Source organism: Panthera uncia, assembly GCF_023721935.1.
Source record: "Panthera uncia isolate 11264 chromosome B3 unlocalized genomic scaffold, Puncia_PCG_1.0 HiC_scaffold_1, whole genome shotgun sequence".
Lineage (NCBI taxonomy): Eukaryota > Metazoa > Chordata > Mammalia > Carnivora > Felidae > Panthera > Panthera uncia.
In genome coordinates, this window is record NW_026057582.1 from 102,371,720 (window position 1) to 102,391,056 (window position 19,337).

General features: G+C 43.4%; 1 protein-coding gene across 1 annotated transcript in view; it reads left to right on the forward strand.

The window, feature by feature from the left end:
* Nucleotides 1-19,337, forward strand: part of TLN2 (talin 2) — a 438,163-nt gene that overhangs the window by 192,318 nt on the left and 226,508 nt on the right. The window lies entirely within an intron of this gene.

Consider the following 19,337-nt stretch of genomic DNA (forward strand, 5'->3'; position numbering starts at 1 on the left):
CAATGTTCATGCTGGGCTGTGGCTGTCAGTGTGGAGGCATCCCTGTCACTGATTGGACTGGACTGCCCTCTGCCTTTTTCTTATCTCCTGATGAATTTTCCATGTGGTTATGCTGCTGCTGTGTCTGCACAGTAGTAATTTGCTCATCCTTGGTCATGGGTCCCTTGGATGTTGCGGACGTTGCTTTTCTTTTTTGTATTTGAAGGCTTTTTCTTGCCCTTCAAGCACCCTTGGATTTCTCTCAAGACTCTTTCCTACGTGGAAAAGATCTCTCTTAGTGCTTAATAGGCATCAGAGCCATCATGGGGGTCACAGAAGTCATGGTAGCTTTTTATTTGTCATTCAGACATCTGGAGCTCCTCCTGAGATTTGAAAGGTTGATGGTGGCCTGCCTGCGTGACTCCTCCTTCTTAATTAGATTACTGATGCCATTTCAGTGATGGTTTTACACTAAAGTGGCCTTAATTCCGTTGCCTCTGCATGTTTTTTCTTCACTCCATCTCTCCTTGGACTCCCCCGCAGTCCCTAATGTGAAGCCAGCTGCAGTAGTTGGGAGCACATAGGCCTCTCTTCTTCAACAAGCCTCCAGAATGGCCATAGCTTAGTAGAGTTTTAGGAAGACATAAGGAATAATAAAAGGCTCAGAAATAGCCTTCCACACCGTCATGTACCAAGTGAGTTTCCATAGTGTTTCTCATTTGATTTTTACCTGTAATTTGGTCTTCTTTCCTTTGGGATTATTTGACCCCTTGGTGAACCCATCCTGACTCTCTCTGGGCCCTGTGCACACGTGTGTGCTTGTGTGTGCATATGTGTCTCCCTGTCCCTGGGTAGGCCCACTGCTCCACTCTTTCTGAGTTTACTGTCAGCACCCATAGACAGTGGGCCTCACATTTACTGTGTGGAATTGAGTAAAGTAGAATCGGGTCCTGGTGTGACACATCACACCAAGAACCCCTCCCTGAGTGACTGTGAGGAAGTATGTCTGTCTTCTTGCTCTTTAATGTGTAACCTCAAGGACCTTGACCTGCTTATAATTTTGTGCAAACCCTATGTGACATTTTTGTTAAACACTTGCCCAGGATTTGAGTGATCTGTTTAATACTTGTATATATTTGAAGGTTGGTATTTGTGTTAAAAATTAGGTTGGCCTGTCCTCCCTCCCCATCTTATAGATTCCTTCATCAAACATTTATTGAACATCTACAAAATGCCAGGCATTCTGCTGGATCTTAGGGCATTGTTGCTAGCAAGATAGAGGTGGGAAATACTATAGTTTAGTTGGTACAGAGGGTTTAAGATAGAGTTGAAAGTAGGTCTTGTAATATCCAGTATAGATATCTAGTGTAGACTTTTTCCTAAGAGCAGTCAGAATCCTTTAAATGGTTAAGGCTGAGGAGGATCTAGTCTGAAAACTTTAGGAAGGCCACTGAGTGAGATGTGGAGTGTGTATTCAAGGGTAGTAAGAGTACAAGTGGGGAGCTCAGTGAGAAGCTGTTGTAATTTGGGCAGGAATGATGGCATCCTACGAAAAACCAATTTGAGAGAGTCTTAGGAGGTCGTAGTCAAGACTTGGGTGGTTGGATGTGAGAGTGCTGGAGAGGCTCAGGTCAAGGCTAAGTGTCTCTTTTCTGGCTTTGGCCATTGAGTGGATGCCGGTTCCACTGAAATCAGGAACACAGGAGGGAGGGGAGCAAGTTTGAGAGCAATGGTAGCAGGGAAGAAGTGATGAGTTTATTTTCAAAGAAGATGATAAGCTTATGAAAGGGCTTGAAGATGCAACTAGACTTGGATAAGGAGGGCAGAGGACAGATCTGCAGAGCTGATGGATGCAAGTCGTGAGAGCAGATGAGATCCACCACAAAAGGGTGTACAGAAGAGGGGCTGGGAAAGAACTTTCGGACCATGAGGTTTAAGCGAGGAAGAGAGATTATGGGGGAGACTGAACAGGAGTAGGTCAGACAGAATGGGAGAATCTGCTGGAGTGGCTGCTGTTGTCCACTGCTGTCCACACAGGTAAGGACTGGAGAGGGAGTGCCTGAATACCCTTGGCAGTGCTCAACAGAAGCCAGATGAAGAATAGGGTGAGCATTCAAGGTCTGTCCGTGGAGAGCACTCTTGGAGGAACAGTGGCTATGTGGGATAGGCTGGGCTGGCGCAGTAAGTCTACAGGGTTTGTGGGCTTGTGGTGAGGGCACTTGCTCTAGGGGCAGATGAAGAGTTTAGTATAGAGGGATGCCCCTTGTGTCCTTCATTCTTGCCGTGCTTATTGCTCTGTTACACATCCCCCCGCCACCGCCAATACACAGAAAAATGTTTAAAGACTCACACAGTTCCAGAAATGCTGGAAGTACGGCCCAAAGAATGATTCCTTGAACCATCTGATGCCCTAATGCATGATCACCTCCAATTACTTGGACTGTAAAAAGACCTCCTTGAACCTAGCCACAGTGCAATCGTCTAAACTGCTACCACGTAATCCTCAGATGCTATCCACTTGTGTCACATGTCCCTTGCACATCCTTTAAAGCAGGAGGATCATGTTCAGAATCATTTGTGGCAGTTACTTGTCACATATCTTTTGTCTTCATTAGTCAGGACAGTCTGTGAATCTTTCCTGGACTTTGATGATTGAGACCCTTTTGAAGATAAAGGCCAGGTATTTTGTAGTGTATCCCTCCATTTAGGTTGTGTCTTGCCTCATGGTTAAATTCATGTGTTGCGTCTTGGGCATGAATATCACAGAAATGATGCTCTGTGGTTTTTGCATCCTGTCCTGTGGTGCACAATCCAGATGTGTCTCAGTATTGATGATGCTTCTGTCATCCCACGTTTGATGTGCTGTTGGCCAGGTTTTGCCTCTGAAAAGGTTTTCTCCCCTTGTTCTTATGAATAACTATTTTGTAGGGAGGTACTTTGGAGCTAACTTGGGAGCTATCTCATTTCTCCTCAAATGTTTATTGATTCATTGATTGATGTTGGTATGGACTCACGTTTTCATATTGCATTTCTTAAGGTAGGTCTGTTACTATCATTTTGGTGTTTAAATTGTTCTTGATTCGGCCAGTGGGAGCCCTTTCAAACTGGTTTCTGTGTCCTTTTGACACATCTCCATCATTCTTTGAGCAATTCTTTACTTAATAAGATGTGCAGTGTTTATCTTAAAACTTCCCTTAGCTCATCCCTACAATCAGTTCTTTCTCTGTGGAGCCCTGGTAGCTTGCATTAGAGAGAGGTAATTTGAAGCCAAGATCTTGGCCCTGGTGTGTGCTTTGATATTGGGCTATCCTCCGTCCCAGGCCTTCTCAGTGGACAGAGCTAGGGAATACATAAGATTGTTGTTATTCACAGCAGTTACAGTCTACATTGTCTGAGGAAATACTGAATTAGTGAACGTTGAACCATTGCTCCTTGGGGAAATACAGGGTCAGGTTCTTGCCAGTCTCTGGTCACAACATTTTTAGCTGATCAATACATTACCTTGTTTTATGTGTGCTTCTATTTAAATAAGCCATATTTAATATATGTTGAACCACTCACATTGAACTCAGTGGCCAACAGCCCTCAGGCCCGATTGCAGTTTATCTAACCTACTCATTGCCTCCGTAAGGCACATCGCAGCCTTCCTGGGCCTAGGAACACTCGACCGACCGTGTTCCACCACACTTGGGCCAATTTAAACAGCTAAATCATCAACAAAAACATGCAAATGCAAATATCATGACCCTATATCAACCACAGAAATGATGCTTGTTTAGTCTGAGCGCTAAAACCAAAAGGCAGAACATCCTCTTGTTGGACCTCAGCTGGAGTGTGTACGTTAGATGACTCCATTTTGCCACTTGGCTTGTGTCCACAAATATCGAGGAAAGTGCTGTTGGGATTACCAATAAATTTTAGCAGGGAGGTGAATTTGCAAATACAGAATCTGCGAATAGTGGGGATTAACTGTGTATCTGTCTTTGCATGCACACATCACTGCTAAGCCCACACAGCTGTTCTCTGTGTATCTCTGCGTGTGTGCAGGTGGTTCTTTTCATCTATCTGTCTTGAAAGCCATGAATTCACACCAGTATTTTAAAGTCCAATGTAACACCATGGAGTCTCTTGTAGTTTTTCTCTGTTCTAGGCCACCATGGCACCCCCCTCCCCCCACACACACACCTTGCTTGACACCTCTTTCCCACATAATGACTTGAAAGCTGATTTCTTCTGGAGGGGAAAGCTTGGTGGGGGGGGGGGGGCAAGGAAGGGAATGGAGGTAATTATATCTTATTATCTCATTCATATTCTGTATGCCAATTTAAGATAGGCAGATATTAAAATATTTATGAAGCCTCCTTTTCATCCCATAATTAGATATAATCCAAGGATCATCAAAAATTTGAGGAAGAAAAAAAAACCCAACCCTTTTAAAGCTGATGAGTGGTGCCAGAATTGAAAAGTGACTTGATACTATTGACTTAGGGCAGTGCCATGCCCCTTGGTGAAGAGAAACACCACCGATCGTAGGTCATGCCAGAGCCCCAGGAATACATCCTGCCTTGTAGGCTCACTCTGTCAAGACACTTGGAGGTCTCTGCCTCCATCAACGAACAGAGTCCCTGGAGGGTGGGGACTGCATTAGTTGCTCGTTACTGTGTCACTAAAGCTTCGCAGTATAAAGCAAATGGTGCGCATTGGTGACATTGTTTGACCACATCTCGCCAAGCGGTTCCCCAGCCTTTCAAAGCCTTTCCTTGTCTTGTTATTTTCTTGACTCTTTCCCTTGAGTTTCTCAGGAAGCTCATCCCCTTACTCCCTGTGGGACCCTTCCATGCTCTCTTAAACCAGAGGGAGCATTCTTGAATGAGCGTCTGATGGCTTGGGAGAGTTTGTGTAACTCCGTGCCTAGCGTCCGCTTTGGAGTTGAAGAAAGAAGCTTTGGATTTCCAGTTGTACCACTTACTGGCTGTGTGGTCAGGAGTGAGTCGTGGGCCTTACCCCAATCAATTTACTAATCAGTGAAATGGAGATGAGCAATGACTGCCTCACATGATTTTGGGGAGGATTAAATGAGGCAGTGTTTTGGAAGGACTTGGCACCATGGCTGTACTTAATCAGTGTTGGCAAAGATGTCGGTGGTGGATCATTATTGATCTGTCACTGGGGTAGGTCATCTTTTTCACAGTGTAGACCCTTCCTCTCACTTGATGAGCTCAGAATTGTAGTAGAGGTCTGTTCTCCTGCGTAGTGCGGGTATCTGACCACAGCCGTGCCATGCACCTACCCCCTCATGTGCTCCAATATTCTGCACCTGATAGACAGTAGCTGTCTTTTGATTGGTCATTGAACAGTCCTCCTTCATGCGCACACCTCTCTACCCAGCCTTATCTTGCTAGTAGAGTAATTTGCTTCCCTTTTATCAGAGAGCTGGGAGATGCTGGTTATTTTTTCCAACCTTCCTTCTTTTTATGATGATGAATCAATACTCTCTATGATGTGGTCGATGCCATGGTCTGCTGCTGCTAGGAAGTATTCTTTCCCAGGTTATCTCCCTGACACAAGTGCTGCCTTTGGTCCCCGCTGGACTCTCAGGCTCTCTTTAAACAAAGAAGTGGCTGCACAATTGCCGTCTGTTTTTACCCTTGAGCATGACGGCAACAAATGCCAAGAAGTTCTTAGCCAGGTCAGCAGGGTGTTTTATCTTCCAGCCCTGGATCTTCATGGGAAGGACTTTGAGCAACTGGTTTGGGTTCTGTAAAACCGCGGCAGCCTGACCTGCAATGGAAATGAGTCTGCCTGCCCGTGAGACTTTTTTCCCTCATCTTCCAATGGAAAAGCACTTTATTAAAAATATGCATGCTCTTTGAAATGTCTTCTCACTCTTTTGGACTGATTACACACTTAATAGGTGCTATCTACTGGGTTGGTTTTTTTTTTTTGTTTTTTTTTTCTTTTTTTATCAATATCTCTTCTGTCATGCTGGGACGATTTTCTATTACATGGAAATGTTGGTGTTGTGAGGATCCAGCATTGGATTTGACTCCTTAGCTCAAAATGATATTCTAGGCTTATTACCCAATCTCTTTCTTGAAGATTTGAAATCATTTGCCTGAGGTAGAACTGGAAAGAAGCGTGCCGCTTTGGGAGATAAATGACCAGCATTCAGAAATGTGTAGATGGTCGCAGGGGCTGTAAGTAATAGTAAAGAACCAAAGCTCAGGGCTCAGGCTTTGGAGTTGATGTCCTGGCTCTGTCACTCATTGGTTCCGTGACCATGGGTCATACTTTGTTGTCTCTTTCCCTCAGTTTATTCACATATAAAGTGCGTTTAATGGTTTTATTTTAGTACTTACCTTCACAGGGTTGTTGTAAGATATATATAAGAGGGAATACATAACATTAAGAATATGGTAGGCCATATAAGCATAAGTCAGTGAATGTATATCATTGTTCTTATGAACATACTTTGGTGCCTTTCCATATAAGTTGTGCTACACGATAAGGGCAGAAATTAACATTCCACCTTCAATAAATGTTTATAATGGTCAACTTACACTCTGGTTCCTTTAAAGTAAGCAAAGCTATATGTGCAAAGTGTGGCATGGACAAGTGGTCCTGTGTCCTACAAAGCTACTTGTAGTTGACGTGGAGCAAATGGAGCTCAGACATGGCTGGCGAGAATGTAAAATGGTACAATACTTTTGGAAAACGGTTGGACGTTTTCTTCAGTTATTTGTGTCCTCCCTATGCTTTAATTAAAAAATCGAACTCTCTTGGAGCGCCTGGGTGGCTCAGTCGGTTGAGCGTCTGACTTGAGCTTAGGTCATGATCTCATGGTTCGTGGGTTTGAGCCCCGCGTCGGGCTCTGTGCTGACAGCTCAGAGCCTGGAGCCTGCTTCAGATTCTGTGTCTTCCTCTCTCTCTCTCTGCCCCTCCCCTGCTCACACCCTATAAATCTCTCTCTCAAAAAATGAACATTAAAAAAATTTTTTTAAAAAATCAAACTCTCTTAATTGAAAAAATGTCATCATAGATTTGATGGTATGAGGTATGATAGAACTTTTTTTTTTTTTCCGGATAAACAATTTGCCCAGTACCACTTTTTGAGTAAACCTACCACCTATCCTGTGTCACAGACCTTCTACCCTTTGGTATTTACCCAAGAGAAATGTAAGCTATGTCCTTAAAATGACTTGTATGTGGAGGCCAGAGGCAGGACAGTGGACACATGCACCTGTTACTATGAGCTTTATTGATAATAGTCCCAAATTGGAAACCTGAGGTGTCCATTTGAGGATCAGTAAAGTGTGCTATGTCTATTCAAGAGAATATGACTTCACGGTAAAAAGAAATGAACTATTGGTGTGTGTAGCAACATGGGTGGCTCTCAAAATAATGCCACTTGAATGAAGCCAGACCAAAAAAGTACATGCTACATGATTCCTTTTACGTAAGAGTCTAGAAACCACAAACTAATGTATGGTGACGGGAAACAGATCCCTGGTTGCCTGAGGACTGTGGAAAGTGACATTTGTCAGTGAGGGCTTTCCAGGGGGTACAGGAAAACTTTGGGGGAGTAATGGGTATGTTCTTTAGCTTGATAGTCCTGATCATCTCACAGGTATACGTAAAAATTCTTATCCTTTAAATATGTGTATTTTATTTTCAATAAGGCTTTAATAAAAATATATTAGTTACTGCATACCATGGGCCTAATTTTTAAAAACATTTGTTTTGCAATGGTATGACATTCATCAGCTAGCTTAAAAAACATTTGCTCAATTGTTTATAAGCTGTTTAGTTTTCCCTTGGAATTTATAGTGCCTTATTAGAATTTTTCGAACACTGTGCCCACTTTTATGAGTTTTGATCAAATCCTCTGTGACAGATAGAAGCATGTGCATTACTGCACTGTCCTTCTAATTAGCCATTACAGCATCTAAATGTTCTAAACTTTTCTGCAGACTTGATTTTGCTGCTTAGAATTCTAAAATAGGCTCTCTTTCTGATTTTGTCTGTGTTCCCTTTCCTTCCCTCCACCTCACCACCCTTCCACCTTGCTGCTGAAAAGAGCATTTCCTTCTCCACTGTAAAAAGGGATGTGAAGAAAGCCACCTTTTTGTTGTGATCAGGCTTAATAAGTTCAGTTTGTCAAAATTAGTTTAATGAGGATAATAGTTCGTTTTTATCAGAAGTCAGTTAAAAATGAGGATCGTAAAATCCTACAACATGCTCAACCTAAAACATGCGAACTTAAATTTGGACTTAAGGTTAAGCATCTGACTCTTGATCTCCACTCAGGTCTTGATCTCAGGGTCGTGAGTTCAAGCCTTGCCTTGGACTACTTGCTGGGCGTGAAGCCTACTTAAAAAAACAAACAAACGTGGACTTACGGGGTGCTAGGGTGGCTCAGTTGATTGTCCGACTCTCGATTTAAGCTCAGGTCATAATCTCATGGTTTGTGAGTTGGAACCACATGCCAGGCGCTGTGCTGATGACGCAGAGCCTCCTTGGGATCCTCTCTCTCCCTTTCTCTTAGCCCCTCCCCTGCTCACTCTCTGTCTCTGTCTCTCAAAAGTAAATAAATAAACAAACAAAACCGCTTAAACAAATTTAAGAACATTCTGTGTAGGCTTACCAGTCAATAATAGGTGTAGCATACCCCCGAGAGAGCTACTTCAATTTGGCAAGTTGGTTAAATTGGCTATAAGACGGTCCACTGTATATACACATTGTAGGATACTGAAACACAGCAATCTAGATATCACTTGGCCAGAATTGAAGGACAATGGAATTCACTAACATTTTGGTGGATGTTTTTCAGTCTTTTATGTGTATATGCGTGTTTGTTTGGAGCTTTCATTATTTTGTATTCCCCTGAAATAAAGCAATGATGAATGTGCTCAAACGTAAACACACTTGCGCTTATCTCTAATTATTTCTTTTCAGTAGACTCTGAGAATTGAAAATACCAGTCTCAACAGTGTGACCGTATTTAAGACCCGTAAAGAGTATTACCATACTGACTGCCCAAAAAAGCTATACCTCCTATGGAAAGAAATGCGCTTATCTCTAATTATTTCTTTTCAGTAGACTCTGAGAATTGAAAATACCAGTCTCAACAGTGTGACCGTATTTAAGACCCGTAAAGAGTATTACCATATTGACTGCCCAAAAAAGCTATACCTCCTATGGAAAGAAATGTGTATTTCATCACGTTTCTGGCCAAAATGGTGGGTGTTCATCTCCCTGCTAACATGATAGAGAATATCTTTTTGGGGCGTGTATTTTGAAGGTGTTAGTGAGAACCTTTTTATTTCCTTGACATTTGTGTTCTGTGAAAAAGCTGCCACTCTGCTTTAACCATTTTGTATTAGGATATTTTATTATCTGGATTTATTTTTTAAGCTCCAGCTAGTATCTCTCTGGTAGATAGTAGCTTTTTGTAATGCTGCAGATAAGTTTTCAAAGTTCATTGCCTATCTTGTGACTTAACGATATTTTTACTTTTTATATTGTAAAATGTTATTGTGATATCTTCTCTTGCATTGTTTTTACTTAGGCCTTTCCCAGTCTGACTCCGGTAAATTGCGTAAGTCTTAACTGTCGTATGCTTTTATTGTGAAAATAGAGTTTTCAATTTCATGTAAATTTTACTGTGGTATATAGTATGAAATATGATTTAACTTAATTTTTTTTTTTCAGATAAGTTTGCCTAGCACCACTTGTTGAAAATGCTTTCATTTCCTGGTAGTTTTTTTTTTTTTTTTTTTTTTAATGTTTATTTTGAGAGCGGGCACCAGCATGAGCAGAGGAGCGCCAGACAGAGGGGGAGAGAGAATCCCAAGTAGGCTCTGTGTGCAGAGCCTGACCCAGGGCTCGAACCCATGAATCGAACCCATGAACTGTGAGATCGTGACCTGAGTCAAAATCAAGAGTCAGGGGCTTAACCGACTCAGGCCACTCAGGTGCTCCTCCTGGTAGATAGCTTTAATGAAGCTTCTTTCATGTATGAACATTGTGTCTGTTCTAGATGTGGTGTCTGTTTCATGGATCTGTTTGTCTCATAGCAGCATGAGGATGTAATAATTTTATTATTTTATTTGAGGATGTAATCATTTTAGTTTTATTGTTAGTGTGAGCCAGGTTCCATTTTTTGCAACTTTTTCTTTGTTATTTTCTGTATAGTTTGTTCAGGTGGGTCGTAGCCTAGCCTTCTAGTGGTTTGCAGGTGTCTCCCTGGGTAATTTCACTCCCTGGGAATCTCAGGAGAGTTTGAGGACCTTTGCCATCTCTCACCTAAACATCTGTCTCTTATGTTCCTAACACTTTTAACGCTCAACCTTTACTAAAGAAGATGCTTTTTGCTGTTGCTTTTTGGTGTAGTCTGAGTTCCCTCATTAATCTTACTTTCTTAGAAGGCACTTGATGAATAATAATTACCTAGAAGAGCAGAACCGAGGTTGCATGTTGCTGTGGCCTGTGTGGTCAGCCATCTGGACTGACTGCGGCAGAGTGGAAGTGTCACTTGAGTGTGCATCTTCACGTGGGATTTCTAACTGCTCAGAAAAGGAGACATGACTGTGCGGTACTATGTGCCTGTAAAATGTCTCTATTGGGGTGTGAAGTTGAACCTAGGGCTTCCTGAAGCTCTGATTATCTAGACTGGCAATTGATAAATCACACTGCACCGGCGTTATCAGGGGTGGGGTCAGCCGCTTTCTTTTCAGCCTGTCAGCTTTATGCATTTGGAGAAAATTGTATAGCAGCTGAGATGTGTCAGAGCGGAAAGCAGAAGTTGGCCAGGCCAAGTCAGTTTGCCACCTCTGTGTTACCAGTGAGGCCAGAGGATCTGGCGGAAGGTGACCACAGTGACTTGAAGCTTGTCCTTGGCACGTTGTCCTTCTGGAACCATCCCTTGAATACCTTTAGGTGATCACTTCCAGGTTTTGGTTTCTCAGTCTGCCCTCTCCACCGGGCTAAGTGACGTGGACATTTCATCTCCCTGATCGAACGTGCAGAGGTACCCGTTCTTCATCGGCTGCGTGTTTATAGAGAAGTAACAGAAGGCTTGAAGAAAGAAGAAACGGACTCTACCCCAAGCAGGGGGTGCCTTGGCTTCTCTCCCCTTCGTCATGCCTCTGTGAGCAGCGCTGTGTGGGCTGTCACACCTGGATCAGAGGGGCTGCCTGACATAGCCACAGCCCCTGCTGCCACATTGCTCCTCTGACTGCCGAACCCCCTGCCTGTGTGAAGGGCCTGTCACACTGAGTGGCTCTCCATCGGGATTTCCTTTCATTTTCCTTCCCTGGAACTTGGAAATCAAATGCACTGGAGGAGAGAGGAGTAGATTTTAGTGCCGAAGATGTAAAGGAAGGACTTTATACCTTCTGTTTAGGGGAAACCTATTCTATAGCATTCGGGGATGGCACTGGGAACAGAGTTGTTAGTCTTGGAGATGAAAAGTCCTTTCTGAAAAGGACTTCTCCACTACCCCCCAGCCTTCTCCACTACCCCTGTGGCAGGAAGGCAGGTCCTTGGACACAGGTGCCTTTTACTGTGAGGCGATGACTGAGACCATGGATCCCTAATGCTGACAGAGGACTCATTAGGAGCCTCCTGGTCAGAGGGCTTGATGTGACCATTGTGAGCTGGTTGCAAGGTACGGCGCTCTGTATGCCTATTGGGGGGGAGCAGGGTTGACATGGAGTCACAGACTTGCCCTGAAGCCCAGCGTGCTGGTCCTGCTTGTCCTCACTAATGTGCTGAGGGGACATGAGTCTCCACCTGCCACTGGAGGAGGAACGGCAGCGTGCAGTGAGCTGGGTGAGTGAGACATTCAGCAGTTCCCTTCTTGCAAACACTGTACATAATGATGAAGTTGGTGGTTCTTCAGCCTAGACAAGTGCACATGGGAAGGGGTTTTCTGAAGCTTTCTGGTCACTTTTCTCCTGATGTGTTTAGTTTTCAGAGTGAAACGTTGTGCTGCAGATGTTGAAAACCTTTCCCAGCTTTAGGTGTAGAAAAGAAAGGTTTAGTTAGAAAGTGTGCATTAAAATGGCTCTCCTGGAGTTGCTATTAACTCTACAAGTTAAACACACAGCATATAAAGTAGTGAAGAGAATTAAACAGTTTGCACTTTGAATTTTTTTGCAGAGTAACTGGGAAAAGCAAATTAGCATTTCTAGCTGCGGCTTATATTATGACCTGTTTTCTGTTTTCAGTCTGGATTGTTAGGTTGCCCAAAATGCTGAAGTGTTTAATTTTTTTTTTTTTAACTGAGCACAGCAATTAATGTGGGTAAACGTGTGGTATGTATTGTCTATGAATCTTCCTTGGGTTTTAAAGGTGCGAAGAGGGACTTGGTACTGTGTATTTTTCCTGAAAAATGGCATTTAATTTCCATGTTTGGCTGAGACAACACACCTCTGTTCCTTTGGAGAGGGGTGAAAGAGAAGTGGGGAAGCTATTGGTGTTGGCTTAATCATAGTTGTGGCTTTTCTTAGCTCATCTTTGGTTTGTCTCCTTAGATGAGGTCACTCCCATGCCTCATTATTCATTCATGATTGGCATGCATATAATATTTTGTATTTTCGTAGCTCTACAAAAAATCTTTTTATATCAAGGTAATTCTTGTCCTAACACTTCGACTTGCCTTTTCATTAATAATGGCAGTGGGTTGAGTAGTTGCCCCTCCAAATACATGTCTACCGGAAGCCACAGAATGTGACCTTACTGGGAAACAGCCTTTCTAGACACAGTTACTTAAATGGAGATGAGGTCATACTAGATGACTCCCAATGACTGGTGTCCTTATAAGAAGAGGAGAGGACACAGAAGAACGCCGTGTGAAGACAGCTCAAAGAGACACGGAAGGCTTCTTCCTTAGAGACTTTGGGGAGAGTATGGCCCACCAGCAACTCTTGATTTCAGATTTTGGGCTTCTATAGCTATGGAAGAATAAATTCCTTTTGTTTTAAGATAAACACTGAGTGGTAGTTTTTAGCGCAGCTCTAGGGAACGAATACCACAAACAATACAGCGTGGCAGAGATTGAAGTTTGACCATTTATTGACCTTCAGCTTCAGGTGCCCTGAGCTTAGCAAGATTATAAACTAGAGTGTTTATAATCAAGGCAGTAAAATCTTCCATGTGCAAGAAGCTCTGGTGTCTGGTGCACCTTCTATTTTAATTTGGTCAACACATGGTGAAAGGCAATTTACTGGAATCCCAGTTGAAGGAGCTTCCGTGGCCTCATTAATCACAGCCTTTGGAAGCTGTCTGTGGGGAGAGATATCTCTTGCCATTGTTGCTCCATCGAAGTGAATTTGCAGATTCCTTAAATCTGCCTCATGTAGCACCTTGGGACTTAAGGGATTGATGGGGTCTCTTAAGTACTTACTCGTTCACATTATCATTGGTCAAGGCCTGAGGTTAGAGTGTCAACAAACAAATTGGAAACCCTGCGGAAGGTGCAGGATAATGCTGTGTGGCAGTGTCCTTTTGAATCCTCAGTGGGAAAGACAACGTTTGGGGCACGTTAGACTGTCCCACACTCCTAGGACGCGGAGAAACACGGGATGCAGTGACTGAGAACGAGAGGAACCGTGTCCTTAAAAGAAGAAAGGACTCTGCTGGTCAAGAGAAATAAAACTGCAGTATCTTGGGGACATTGACTCAACCACCCTGTGTGCCCCCAGCCCCATATTCTAAAATCTATATTGCGGTGGGGGGGGTGGGCACCTGGGTGGCTCAGCTGGTTAAGCGTCCAACTTTGGCTCAGGTCACGATCTTGCAGTTTGTGTGTTTGAGGCCTATGTCAGGCTCTGTGCTGACAGCTCAGACCCTGGAACCTGCCTGGGATTTTGTGTCTCCCCCTCTGTCTGCCTCTCCACTGTACAGGTTTGTTCTCTCTCTCTCTCTCTCTCTCTCTCTCTCTCTCAAAAATAAACATTAAAAAAATTCGTAGTATATATTGGAGGCTCAAGTTCTCCTGCTGTGAAACTCAGTTATGCATTTGCTATATATATATGTTAACCTGAAGGGATTGTGGAGGTATTTAAATGACTGTGAAGTGTTACCGAGATGATGTAGTTTTGCCCTTCAACCTGAGATACCTTGGCTGTATTTCTCAGGACAGGAGCCCTCTTATTTGCTGTGAAGATCACCTTGACCCTAGAACAATTGGCCCAATAGAACAGAACCTCATGTTTCCATTACTAGGTGTTGAGAAGGAATGACCACATCTAGAGGTGCTTTCCTCATGGCACAATCACTAAGTGGATTTGCTTTACTTAATGTCCATATAGAGTGACTGTTTGAATGAGCGGTGGAGATTTTAACTGAGCCCTCTGCTGAAAACCCATGCCAGAGTGGAAAAGAATTAAACATTACCATGCCAGTGGAAGTACAGCTCTTGGAGATTTTGCCACCCCAAATTTCTAGCTAATTCTATATGGGAGACTCTGAACAGATGAGAGCCAGGACATAAAGTCATTTTGGAATGGAGAATCGCTTTGATCGCTTTAGATAACATGTATGCGCATTCAGGAAAGCCTTGATTTTATCCAGAAGAAAATCTCTTCTGTCACCCTTCCTAGGAGGCACCACACATGAGCCAGTCTTTCTTGGTCTGACTGGGATGAGCGCTGGAGTGGGTTACTGCCCTTCTCTCTGCTCTCTGCATCTTTTGAAAGTGAACTCTATCAGGCATTACTGATTTGATTTACTCCAGCGTTCGGGGTGTTCCTGTGATTTGGACACATTGGTATTGTTAATGTGGAAATGATAATTAGTCTTAATTTGGAAATGGAGAATCAGAAAGTTAAAATAATTTACTCCAGGATATACAGTTAAGGTTAGTTGGATTTCTTACAGGCCATGGAAGGGAAGAAATGGAAAAGAGTACGAGTGAACAATTGTCTGTATGTGTCTATAAACTTAGGGGAATTTTTTTCTGGTGATTTCTGACTTCAACCGTTTGCGACGTTGAGAGGACTATTTCAGGTCCAGAGGGATTGGGCGGGGGGGTACCCAGCATGCAGTCTCCATTCAAGCTGGCCTGTTAGGATGAGGGCTGAAGACTGATAGGTCTTTTCCTTATCTATTAAATAGGTGTCCCTTCATGTGCACAAAGGGAGTACAGAGAAAGCTGAGACTCCTTTCTTCTTTTCAACAATACAATTAATAATACAGAGTAAATAGTGTAAAGTTAAATAACTTGTTTACTCAACCGTTTTATGTATCCTGTTCTTAAAGTGCAGACAAGTTGGGTTTTGTAATCTTCATCTTACATGTACACTCACTGAGTTGTCTTACTTAATATATAAATTGATTTTTTTGTTTTTTGCTCATGTCAGTGATAAAGAAGACAAAAGCTTCCTTAGTCCTGCAGTGTATTATGAGTAATCTAACTTTATCTTAATAAAATGAGATGTAGTTTGGGTTTCTCTTGGGCCAGTTCTATATCCTTAATAACCCCAGAAGCTGTCCACATAGCATCCATCACTGCCCAGACCAATTGCTGGAAGGCCTTCGATATTGCCCAGTGCCTCTGTGTACCCTGCCCAGCTGGCCCTAAGTGCCAGCAAGTCTTTCTCCAGCTGACAGGGCTAATCAGGATGATCAATATGGCCTCCCCTGCTCATGGCACAATCACTAAGTGGATTTGCTTTACTTAATATCCATATGGAGTGACTGTTTGAATGAGCGGTGGAGATTTTAACTGAGCCCTCTGCTGAAAACCCATGCCAGAGTGGAAAAGGATTAAACATTACCATACCAATGGAAGCACAGCTCTTGGAGACACGGTATCCCAAATCAGGTGAGTGTAGGTAAATACTATAGCACTCTAGAATGTTTTCCAGGTGATTTTTCATTACTAAGGATGAAGGGGACTATTGGTTTGAACACATGGGGAAAAGCATTTGTTTTCATGGAAAATCTCATAGCTTATAAATCAAAAGAAAAATTACCATCTCTTACACAGTTCACCCAGTGACTGAGTAATGGTTCCATATTGGTAAAAACTGAGTAGAAATTTGTAAATGAGGTTTTGTTGGCTACGTTGCTAAGATAATGGTTGTGATTTCACTCTGTGGTTCATACGTGAAGTATTAGATGTGGAATGTAAATGTATCGTAAGTGTAAATCATAACCGATCGACACCAACACCATTTGGTGTAGACTGTCAGCTCTAAGGTTACTTCTTTTTTTTTTTTTTTTTTTTAATTTTTTTTTTAATTTTTTTTTCCAACGTTTTTTATTTATTTTTGGGACAGAGAGAGACAGAGCATGAACGGGGGGAGGGGCAGAGAGAGAGGGAGACACAGAGTCGGAAACAGGCTCCAGGCTCCGAGCCATCAGCCCAGAGCCTGACGCGGGGCTCGAACTCACGGACCGTGAGATCGTGACCTGGCTGAAGTCGGACGCTTAACTGACTGTGCCACCCAGGCGCCCCTCTAAGGTTACTTCTAATACTAATGTGGACAAAAATACAGAATACACATTTTTTTCTAGTCCTCTGTTTCTTAGCAAGTTAGCTGTCTATCATTTGGCTGCTTCTCATTCGATGTAGAACCTTTGGTTTTTGCTTTATCTTTTGAGTTCAGATGTTTCATTTGGGGGTGAGAAGATACCTGGTAGGATAGTAAAATATGAGGGAAGGGCATATGGACTTTGATTATTGGAAGAACTGTTGATTTGTCATTTCCTCAAAGAGTGGCCCCTAAGCTCATTGCTCATGTTAGATCTGCCCTTTACTGGTATTTGTTGGGGATATTATTGTAATTTTCCTGTCAACCGTATGATGGCTGAGATCCTCCTGGATTTCCACTGTTACTCTAACCACAGAAGGGAATGAGGTATTCGATACCTCACTGGGGGCCTGAGGGTGTATTTTAAGGGCCCTAACCCATGGTTTTATAATGGAGCTGCCTGAGAACTTTGTATTCCACTCAGAAATAATATATTGGTGTTGGTTTTAAACGGCCAGTTTAGCTGTAACCTTCATTAGATCCAGGAAGGTTCACACTGTTTGACCTGAAACGTTGTCTACTCTTTGCAAATGGTCCTGTATTTCCATGTTTGTTCCCAGATATGAAAAAATGTGGTCTTCAATGGCTTGCAGTATTACTTTTCTGGTGGGTTTAAAAGTGACTGTGATCCAGCCGCAAGTTTGTTGCTTCTCACCTCATCAAGGAAGCCACCTCTATCCTTGGTGAATCCTCTTTTCTGGGTCTCCACCGAACGGTGGGATGGTTTGGCCTAGGAAGGACTGGGAGTAGGGAGATCTCAAGACAGGATATGTGAGTGCGTCGTTCTGGGGCTTTGTCTCAGAAACGGGCCAGATGAAAGGCATAGGATTTTCTCTTTGTGGGGAGAAAATCTCTGAAGAACAGAGATGGAAGAAATGGGCAAGCTTTGACAGTTTGCTGCTGCTGCTTTGTCAAGCTGTCTTAAAGCACCAGAGTGCTGACAGTTCCTCGGCAGTCCGGCGTGTAATGTGAAAAGTGTGTGGGGGTGGGCAGCTATATACATAAGCACAAGATGGGAGTAAATGCTAGGAGAGGATTGACCTTAAAAATAAAAAGTTAAAGACTAAAAACAGCACATTAATAGGACATTTACTGACCAAATGGGGGGGAAAAACCACTCAAAAACCAATGCAGCTAAGAAAGATTAAGCTTCTCTTAATCAGAGGCTATTGCCTTGAACTGCTGGAGCACAGTGACCTGAAAGCTGCTTGTACCAGTAACACCCTAGATGGCTTTTCTTTTTCTTTCTGGCTGCCCCAGGGGAACTATTGTCGGGTTTAGGGGATCACTGGAAAATGCAGGAGGGTGTATTGTCATCGAGGCTGATGTGGGGGTACCGGTGGGGGCCATATTAGCAGGACCCACCTGTAAATGTCATTGTTTGAATCTTGGAAACCACACAAAACCTGTGGGTCTTAGCTGACGTGCATGTCGGCCTTCAGACCGACTCAAGCCTCTGACCTACTTTTCTGGTTACTCATGCCTAAATGAACGTGTTAGGAGAGAGCTCTTCCAAGTTGGAGTTACCCTGATCACAACTGGAACTCTTCAAAGTGCTGGCCTGTGGTGGCTCCCCTTACACTGGGGTACGGTCAGGCCTTGGTGGCCGCAGTATAAGCTGAGGACTTTTCACTATCAGAGACCTAACTATGCATTATTCATCCGTGTAATTGAATTAAAGGTGAAGAGGGCATAGGCTGTGGTTAGGACAAGGACTGGTAGGAAATGCCTTTTGCCATGAGCTGATCTTAGAGGTTTCAGCGGCCATTCCATTAGACTGCAGTGTGAGAGTCTGGAGGAAACCAGCAGCTGCTGGGAGCAGCTAGGCCACCGTGCCCTGGCAAGGGCAGGGAGAGGACAGGAACTCCCATAGCATATGTTTTGGGGGAGGTGGCGGGGGTGGGGGGGCATGGGCTGAAGCTGATGGGCAGGGAGGACTCTTAAATACAGCCACCTGTCTTTTCAAAGTTTAGGACTGTTTGAAATCTAGCCAGTCTGGGTTTTTGTGTCTCCAGCCTGGCTTTCAGACTGTGCTCTGCTGATGTCATGTTGCTGGAGACTGCAGAGATCCAAGTGTGGGCAGATGGGAATGGATGGTGGAGAAAAGATGGCAGGGTGCTCATGTGTTGATGTGCAATAGAGGGCGGCCAGGAACCTGGGGGGTATGGGAGGGGGGGGGGGGGGGGGGGGTGGGGTAGACCTGAGTTCTCTATGAAATCCATTTGCATTCTGTGTTGAACAACACAGATATGTTGTTCAATGTGGGCAGATACCACATCCTCACACATGCCGGAGGGTGAGTTTGAGAGCACATGTCTTCCTATAGCCCTTTCCTTCAAATCATTCATTCTCATGGTTTTCAAGCATTTGAGATGATTTTTATATAAGCGTACATATGAGGCATTAGCACATAAAAGACATTTTAACAGGAGCCGGTCGTGTATTTGTGCCAATTATTTGATACACATAATTTTTCAGAGCAACAATTCAGTCTAATATCTGATAGAATTGTGTTCTTTGTGGCTTACAAAAGTTCAATATTTGTTACTTTTCATCTATTTGAACAAACAGTAAAAAAACAGGTGTTTAAATTCCTCTTTCCAGGAATGACAATGTAGTTTGACGTCTGCTAAGATGGGTCTGTCACCTCTTAGAAGTTAGCAAAGGCCCAGGCAGGCCAAAGCACTATTGACTGGACTGTGGGGACTAAATGGACATACTCACTATCACCCTTGATCATTTTCTTCCCTAATCCTCAAGTTCTGAATCCCTTGAGACAACACCAGAACCCGAGGCTGAAGTTCCCTTTCTCCCTGA